Raw genomic sequence first — 9812 nt, 5'->3', positions numbered from 1 at the left:
GAACACGCTCATCCTGCAGGGATGTCTTGTGAAGATTAATTGAGAAGTACATAAATGGCTGGGCACACGTCTTTCCCTGGGAACTGGCTTGTTTCATCCTCATAGAGAATATAACTAATCCTGTTTCCATTTTTGTTTTGGCCACCGGGGGGCTTGGGGCTAAACTTATGGCTCAGTCATAATAACTGTTCATTCACTCATTTAAAAAATTCCTTTACTCCTTTAGAAAATGTTTATTGATCACATACCATGTTCCAGGCACTGGAGAAAGAGCAATGAACAGAACAGATATGGTTCCTGCCTCTGTGGTGCTGGCAGCCTAGTGAGGGAGGCAGATAAAAAAATAAACAAGAAAAACGTATAGTAGGATCACTGGTGATAAGTGTCATGGAGAACAAAGAAGTAGGGGGCTTGGGAGAGGTAGTTTTGGGTGAGTTATAAAAATTGAAATCGAGAGGTCAGGTAGGTCCTTGTTGAGAAGGTAACACTTGAGCAGAGACTTGAGGGAGCTATACATGTGCTGGGGGAAGAGCCCTCCTTAGGCAAAAAGAACTCTCTGTGCCAAAGTCCTGAGAAAGGACCATGCCTGCTGAGTTGGAGAAACATAGAGGAAGCTCATGTGGCTGAGGCCATGATGGAGGGGAGAGAGTGGGAGGAGGTGGGGACAGGGAGGTGATGGGGGGCAGGTCACACAGGGCCTGTGGGTCGAGGTGAGGACTCTGGCTTCCTCTCTGAGTGAGACGGGGGTGCCGGGGAGTTTCTGAGCATAATTCTGCTGTAACTGTCCTTCCTCCCCACCCCACTCCATCCTGTGGTGTGTGAGGTTGAGTGAAAATAAATAAAGCCACCACACAAGCACAAGAGAACTGGCTCATTGTCTTGAGAAAGGGGGTGACTAACCACAGTGTTGCTGTGACTAATCTTCCCACAGATGGCCACACGTCCCCTGCCCTTAGAGCCAGGGTGCTTATCCTATCCCTGTTTTTAACCCTTTCTGTGATATGAGAGGTGAAGCAGGTAAAGCTGCTCCATGAGGCAGATTCATGGAAGGTAAATGCACATGTTTTTCTTTTCTTCGTTATAAAACTGCCTTCCAAAAAAACCCATTTTGGACAAGTGTGGGAGGGAGGGCTGTCAGGTATGTGTGTATTCGGTGAGAAAGTTGCAGGGCATGCCAAGGCTGGGGGGAGGTCAGCAAGTTAGTGAGCAGGAGAAGGTGAGGTTGAGTGGGCTCAGGTAAACTGGAAGAGTTGGAGATAAGCTGGAGATAATTGGCTCCACCTGGCAACAGTGGGAGGACGGCTATACAAGACCAGGGGGTGAAAATGAGGTAGAGGTTTACATCTGCTCTACAATTACTGTGACCCCTGAGGGTCTGTCACCCAGGACAAGTGGGCTCATTTCCCAGCTGCCTGGTTTGAGCCAGTCCCTCTGCCTTGGATTTTGTTTCACCTTCTGCAAAGACTTCGTTATTATTATCCTCATTAACAGACAGGGAAACTGAGGTTTGGAGCAGTTATACACGTTGCCTAACATCAAACAGCCAACACCAAATGGGCCATTTCACCCCCTCATCGCTGCACTGGTGTCATGGCCAAATTTCTCTTCCTTGAAATCCTTTTCTGCCTCAGGTTTCTGTCCTTGCTGTTCCCTCTGCCTATAATGCTTTTCCCTCAGTCTTTAAATGCCTCTCCTGGGGACTTCCCTGGAAGTCCAGTGGTTAAGACTCCGTGCTTCCACTGCAGTGGGCATGGGTTCAATCCCTGGTCGGGGAACTAAGATCCCACATGCCATGCAGCATGGCCAAAAAACAACAGCAATAACAACAACAAAAAATCCCCCCCAAACCCCAAAAGCTCTCCTTTTCCATTTTTAGGTCTTGGTTCAAGCACTACTTTCTTAGGGAAGGCTTTCCCTGAACATCCACTCTAAAATGCCTCTGCTTCTTTACATCTATCCTACACACAGTAGGTATTCCATAAGTATTTGTTGAATGAATAAACGAATTGGATAAGAACAGTTGATCCTCCTAGTAACAACTTCAACTGCAGTTGAATCCTGTGTCACCAGTTTTGTCTGTCTCCACCTCGAGGATGAAGGTGCCATGGGAATAGGGGGCCCGTCTGTTGTGTTCCCTGAAGGAGCCCAAGTATCTGGGACAGGATCTGTCAAAGAGCAGGTGCGTGATAAATACTGTCGAATTGAATCTGACGATTGACAAGGAAATTGAGGCCATGTTATGGGGCAGAGAGAGACAAGGAAGGACAGTGTCACGTGGGTCATTCATTCCGTCACTGACAACTTTTCAGAGAGGATGAAACCAATCCTTGCCCTTTGGAGCCTGTGTCTTTGAGGAGAGGGACAGCCTTTGAGTGAACAAATAGATGGTCAAGATTATGTCAGATGCTGCTGAGGGCTGTGGGCTGAGGCATTTGGGGGCGGGGGGAGGTCAGGGAAGGTCCCTCGGAGGAGGTGACATTTGAACCGAGATCTGGAAAACACGAGTGAGAGAAGCCGGTCACCAAAGGCCACGTGTTGTATGATTCCATTTATACAAAATATTCAAAATAGACAAACCCACAGAGACAGAAAGCAGGTTGGTGGCTGGTTGCCAGGGGCTGGGGGGAGTCAGGAGTGACTACTTAATGGGCACAGGGATTCCTTTTGGGGAGATGAAAATGTTTTGGAACTAGAGAGAGGTGGTGGTTGCATAACCTTGTGAATGCACTAAATACTCCTGAACTGTTCACTTTAAAATGTTAATTTTCACCACCTAGAGCGGTGGGATAGGGAGGGTGGGAGGGAGATGCAAGACGGAGGAGATATGGGAATATATGTATACGTACAGCTGATTCACTTTGTTGTACAGCAGAAACTAACACACCATTGTAAAGCAATTATACTCCAATAAAGATGTTGAAAAAAAAGAATAAAATGGAATAATCCTGACACACACACAAAATGTTAATTTTCACCTCAATTAAAAAAAAAATGCCATTGAGTCTGCCATGCACAGAGGACAGATGGGCCCCTGAGAGATGGAAAAGAAGAGATTGACCAGGGAACTGGGCACAGAGTGCAGAGGGGATGTGGAAGGACACGGCCCCCTGTCGGGTCCCAGCCTGGGCACACCGCCCTCAGGGAGATGGGGGAGGGGCTGATCTAGGGTGGCTTTGGCCTGCAGCAGCTTGAAGCAGGATTTTGGTCCCCCGGCCAGAGATTGATGTCAGGCCGAGGCAGTGAGAGGGCTGAATCCTAACCACTAGACCACCAGGGACCAGTGGCCAGTGACAAGGCCCTGGCCTCTCTCAGCACTGTAGAAGTAAATTTCCACAAAGGGACAGAAAGTGGTGAAACAAGTAAAGTGTTTATTAGGAGGAAAAAGGGTATGTGTGGATAGACACGTGGGCGGACTCAGAGAAAGAGCTGCGCCCTCATGGTAGTTTCAGTCACTCACATGGGGCATTTCTTCCGGGTCTCCTCTGGCCCGTCCTCTTGCTTTGCCTGGTTCTGAGTCCGAATTGTTTTATCTCAGGGTCCTCCCATGTGTGACAGCGCATCTCTTAGCCAAGATGGATTCTAGAGAAGAGGCCTATGGGTACGTTGACATCAGTCCCTTTTTGACCTCCAAGGAGCCTTTCTGCACATGTACAGTCAGGAAGGTCTCCTTGACCTCAAGACTGAGACATATGTGGTCTCGTCTGTTATCTGGGCAGGACCCAGCCTCCTCTCTGGCTCCTGCTAGTTTGGAGTATCTGTCCACAGGGGACAAACTCCAGCTGCTCAGTCTGGGGCCCATCTATCTCCTGCTTCAGGGGAACTCCACCAGCCCCCCACTTTGTGGTATGCCTGGGTGACTGGGGGTGAAACGCCTGGGTCTGCCTGAGTTTACTTGTGTGCGCGCGCGCACACGTGCACGCACGCGCACACACACACACACACACACACACACACTGGCCTGGGTGTGCACGTGTGATGTGACAAATGCATGCACATGTGTGTGCTAGGGTCTGTGTGGGGACATGAAGCACACACTTGCACACATATGCTAGAGCCTGGTGTGCAGGGAGCCCCTCGAGTCTCCGCATACGTGGCCCCCTAAGCCCTCTTGCGGGGGCTGAGGTTCAAAGAGGTGGGGGGATGGAGGAGAGCGGAGCCCTCTCCCATAAAGCGCGAGCTGGGCCCCCTCGCCACCCACTCTCTCCCGCCGCCTCTCCGCCTGTGGCTCCGCAGGTTCTGGGGGCGTCCCCAACCTCCCCTCCCCCCATCATACTGTAAATTCTGAGAAATCCTGTCCGCGGTTTGGCCCGGCCCCTCCCCCGCCCTCTAACAGGGCTGTCCTGGCCACTGTCTTCCTGTCTTGGGGCCTGGGTGTGCGGCTCGAAGCGAAGGAGGGCTCTGCACTGCTTCTGGGGCCTTTGCATCACCTCCCTGGGCCTCAGTTTCCCCTTCTGTGGAGTGGAGATAATAATAGTTCTAACCTCAGAGGGAGAAGAGGAGGAGGTAACGCGCCCTGGGCGGTTAGCGCAGCAGCGTCTGGTAGGTAGGAAGGGCTGATACTTGCTAGTGGTTATTATTCTCCACTTCCTGCACCTTGCTTTCCCGTGGCTTCCACACGGCTACCTTTGCTGTTCCCCTACCCAGCATGCCCTCCCTCCTGTCCCCCTAGTCAAACCCAGGAATCATTCAAATTTCAGATCCTCAGGAAATAGGGGAGAGCAGTGAGACCAGCTGGATTCGGGAAACAGGGAACCTGGGTTCGAATCCGGGCTCTGCCAGGGACACGCTAGATGGCCTCAGGTTCCCTTGTCAGGTTCTGATGCTCTGTGGTTCTAAGCCTTCCTGATGAATGATCTTCGTGGGGACCCTCACCTTGTACCCCGCCCTGCCCCAAGCTTATCTGTCCTCTCCTGATGCTGAGCCATCTTCCTGGGCTCTTCTTGCCACAAACAATGAAACTTTTGGAATATATCATATTGGAATATATCACGACCTGCCCTCACTCCCTCCCTCTTTCTCCCCACTCACTCCACTGTGTTCTCCAAGCACACCAAGTGGGCCCTGCCTCCAGGCCTTTACCCTTGCAGTTCCCTCGGCCTGGAATGCTCTTCCCTCATCTTCTTGGGTCCTTCCTGTCTGATCACCCATCACATCACCCTGTTTAATTTTCTTCGGGGCATATTGTTTTTATTGGAGTATAGTTGATTTACAATGTTGTGTTAGTTTCAGGTGTACAGAAAAGTGAATCAGTTATACATATACATATATCCACCATTTTTCAGATTCTTTTCCCACATAGGTGATTACAGAATATTGGGTAGAGTTCCCTGTGCTATACAATAGGTCCTTATTAGTTATCTATTTAATATATAGTATTGTGTATTTTTACCATCTAAAATTCTTATTTCTTTTCGTGTTTATTATCTGTTCCTTCTACTGGGCAGAAAGCAATCAAACTGTCAAGTAAGTGTTGGTTGAGGACCTACTATGTGCCAGTTTCCAGACCTCCTGGAAGTCACAGTTCACTGGGGGAGGCTGACCTGGGCTGAGTCACATGCACAGACATAATGAACAATCCTGATAAATGTTAGGTGGGACTGATGCCTGGTGCTGGTGGACCTGACCCACCTGGGCAGTCATAAAGGGCTTCCCAGAGCTGAGATTTGAAGCAGGGATATAGGCATTAACTAGGGAAAGACGGGAGAAGAGAAAGTGTTCCAGGTGGAGGCAGCAGCTTGTGCAAAGTCTCTGAGGCAGGAGGGAAAGTGCTGAGTTCCAGGGAATGAAAGAAGCATTTGGGAATGGAATGCAGAATGCAATGGGGAGCCATGGGGGGTTAGCAGGGCTTTGGTCCAGGCTTCGTTGGGGTTCTGGGAAAATTATTTAGCCCCAGGGCCATAGGGAGCCATGGAGGGATATTGAGCAGGAGAGGAGTGTGATCAGATTTGCTTCTTGCAAAAGAGATTCATGGGTTTCTAAGGGGGGGTGGCAGTCAGAATGGAGGAGAAGAAAGGGATGCTGGGTGCCCATCAGGAGGAAGGGGGTGGCAACCCGGGTTGGCGGAGGCGTGGACTGGTGAGAAGTGGGTGGAAGATAGTGAGACCCTGGAGCTGACTTGCCCCCTGAGGGGTGATTGCCAACCAGGTGGGCTGGGCTTTTCCACCCATTGCTTGGTGACTTGATCAACTGTGAGTGGGGTTCCTGGAAAATCTATTAGCCCCTGATCTGGAACCCTGTCCCCTGGTCCAGTACCCCCTCCTCCACCTTTCTTCCACACATCTGACAGCCTCATCTGTCCATACAAAGTTTCAAGAGGCCCCAGGTGATAGCTGGGGTAAGGGTGTGTGTGTGTGTGTGTGTGTGTGTGTGTGTGTGTGTGTGTGTGTGTGTGTGATTGTGTGTGTGATTGTGTGAACAATCCTGCTAAAACCAGAATTCCCTGTCTGTCGGGAGTTAAACTTCCCTGTTGGGTTTAACTTCACTGTGCTGGGATGGGGTGGGGTGTTGGCTGAGTCCTTCCTTGCTCCTGGGGCAGTGACCTGGCTGGGGGATGCAACCAGCAGCTGCAGGTACCCAACTGGGGGTGGTAGGTGGTGGTGTCGGTGATTTCCTGGAAGGAAGCAGGCCCTGCGGCCAAGGTCTAGAGGAGTCTGATCTTCGTGTGTCTCTTCCTGGGCCAGTCTCACGAAAACCATCTGAGATCCTCACCACCTCCTAGTGTCCACGCAGCTGGGATTAGGGTGAGGCGAGTGAGGCATTCTCATGAGCAAATTTAAGGGGGCTCCCAACATCTCAGTAATCAAAGTGAAAAAACTTCGAAATATATTTCGCATATAACATTGTGTAAATTTAAGGTGTACAACACGCTAATTTGATACATTTATGTATTGTAACATGATTGCCACTGTAGTGATAGTTACACCTCTGTCGCGGTCCATTATTATCATTTGTCTTTAGTGGTCGGAATAATTAAGTTCCAGTCTTAGCAAATCTGATGATGATAATACAATATTGTTATCTATATTCACTATACTGTGCATTAGATCTCTAGGGCTTATAAAATAAAGAATATTTCAGTGCAATGCTTTTAATCGAGATTATCTCCCATACCATACAATTCACCCTTTGAAAGTGTACAATTCCGAGGTAGTTAGTACATTCACAGGGTTGTGTAACCATCACCCCTGTCTACTACAGAACAGTTTCATCACCCCAGAAAGAAACCCTATACCCATAGGCATCACTCTGCGCTGCCCCCTCCCCCCAGCTCCTGGCATCAATGCAACATGTAAAAAAATTAAAATGAATGCAAAAAATTCCATGATAAACAAGCGGTCAAATTTTAAAAGGAAGCCAAGCTCTGATGCTGTACTTTTCGGCCGTGCAATATTCACTCCACCTTAATCTCCAATTGGTCTGTGATTTACCTGGTGGGATGACCCCACCTCCTCCAAAGACTTCCTCTGCTGGGTCCCCCAAAGGACAGGCAGTCTGGACTAAGGTCACTTGGTGGATTCTCTCTCTGGTCAAACTCTTGGAGGAGGGTCTGTCTCCAGACTCTTGGTGGCCAGTGGGCTGGCTGGACGACATGGAATCTGTCTTTGGCACACTCTAGTTGAAACAGCTGCCTCATCACCATGTATTAACCACTTGCTGTGTACTGAGTGTGTTAAGTCCATTTTATGCATTACTCAAAATGGTTTGAAGGAATTATTTCTATGGAGGCATTTGCATTGTAGAACACTCAAACAATGCATTGATATACAGAGTAAATGCAAAAACTCCCGTCCCTCCTCACAGCCCCAAAGACAATGGCAGTTTGACATGTATCCTTCCATACTTCCCAGAGCACCTGTATGATCTGACTTAACCCTTATAAAGCCTCCCTGCAGTGAGCACTGATGTCACCCTCACTTTACAGGTGCGTTGAGTGAGACTCAGAGAGGTCTGGTTACTTGTCCAAGGTCGTACAGCATGTGAAGAGATGATGCTAGAACCCTGGTCTCTATGACTCCAGTGTCAGGAGGAAGAGAGGAAGAGGGGTCCCTATGTAGGAGGATTCCTCTTAGCTCAGCCAAAGTCACAGCTTATTCATTTAGTCATTCAACAAACGTTTATTGGGCATGACTGTGCGCTGGGTACATATACACCTGGGGCCTCTGCCCTCCCCAAACTCAAGGCTGAGGCGGGAGACACCATCCATTGACATCATCCATTGACAAGGAATCAAACAAATCAGAGGATCACAGCTAGGGAGAGAGAGAGAAAACAGAGCTACCTGGGTGGACACCAGAGGAACCTAAAATAAATTTCCATATTAAAAAATATATATTCATAGGGACACACAGTTTTGAGAACATTAGCCCCCTGTGGCCCCCTTCACCTGGCAAAGCAATAAAGCTGTTCTTTTCTACTTCACCCCCCAAAAACATATTTACATGTTTCAAAATTTTAATATAGTAAGTCCCCTACGTATGAAGGAACTTTCAAAGATGCGAACGTGCGTTCTCATGACCAATCACGTAAGTTAGTTCACGTGTCTGACGTACATTGTCATGTGTGTTCATTCATGTGTGTTCATTCTCTACAAGTGCTTTGTGTACTTTACTGTACAGTACTGTATCTTTATTTCAAGCCCAGGATGTCTGGAAGCAAGCGTAAATGTAGTGGTGATGTAGCTGGTACTATTGTACTTTTCAAGGTGCTATACTGTAAGATTAAAAATGTTTCCTTTATTTTGTGTGTTTGTTTGTTTTTTATGTATTATTTGTGTGAAAAGTATTATAAACCTTTTACAGTATGGTACTATACAGCCGATTGTGTTAGTTGGGTACTTAGGCTAACTTTGTTGGACTTACAAAAGAATTTGACTTACGAACGTGCTCTTGGAACGGAACTTGTCTGTATGTAAGGGACTTACTGTACTTCACAAGGGCAGGCAGTGAGCAGTCTCCTCCCCACTTTGCAAAGGCTCCCTGGTCACCTCCCCAAGAGCATCAATCCTCAGTGGAGATGATATTGTCCCCAAAGGAGTGAAAATTGGTTTAGGGGTGTGTGCAAAAAAACCTGTTTATGTATAAAGCACAGGTATACACAGACTATATATGTATAGATATAGTATAGATACATAGTACCTCTGTTGTGTTAAACTTTTGTATGGGACAATTAAGAAAAAAAAAGTCTAAAAATGATTGTTCCTTGAAGCGTAATAATGAAATAAAACTGGAAAAAATCTGGTCTAGCAGCAGCCACCAGTCAGATTTCTTGTGAGATCATCTAGAGATATTCTAGGCATTTCCAAGCAAATATCTACATATCCTTTTAATCCTTTTTTTTTTTTTTTTACATAAATGGTAACATACCATTCTGGGCCTTCTTTTTTTTCATTTAAAATATATGTTGGCTTGCAGTCCATGTCAGTGAACAGAGCTTGCTGGTTCCTTTTTAAGAGCTGTGTAGTATTACTCTATGTTTGAATGACATTTATGTAACCAGTTTCCATGGATGGTCACATAACGTTGGCAACACATAATGTTTTTTCCTATGTTTTGCCACAATAAAGTGCTGCACCGTACAGTGGATAACTGCACTGATGTCATTTCACATACGAGTGAGTGTATCTGAAGGAGAAATTCCTGGAAGTGTGATAGCTGGCTTGGAAGGTGTGTGCATTTGTCATTTAGGTAGATATTACCATTTGTTCTGCGTAAGGGTTTGTACCAGTTTCCTTCTGCATCATCAGAATAAGAGAGTACCAGTTTCCCCAGAGCCTCACCAACCTGGGGAGTTATCAAACCTTTTGATCTCTGCCA

This window comes from Stenella coeruleoalba (genome assembly GCF_951394435.1).
Source record: "Stenella coeruleoalba genome assembly, chromosome: 3".
In the NCBI taxonomy this organism is placed as follows: Eukaryota; Metazoa; Chordata; class Mammalia; order Artiodactyla; family Delphinidae; genus Stenella; species Stenella coeruleoalba.
This window is presented reverse-complemented; position numbering follows the sequence as displayed.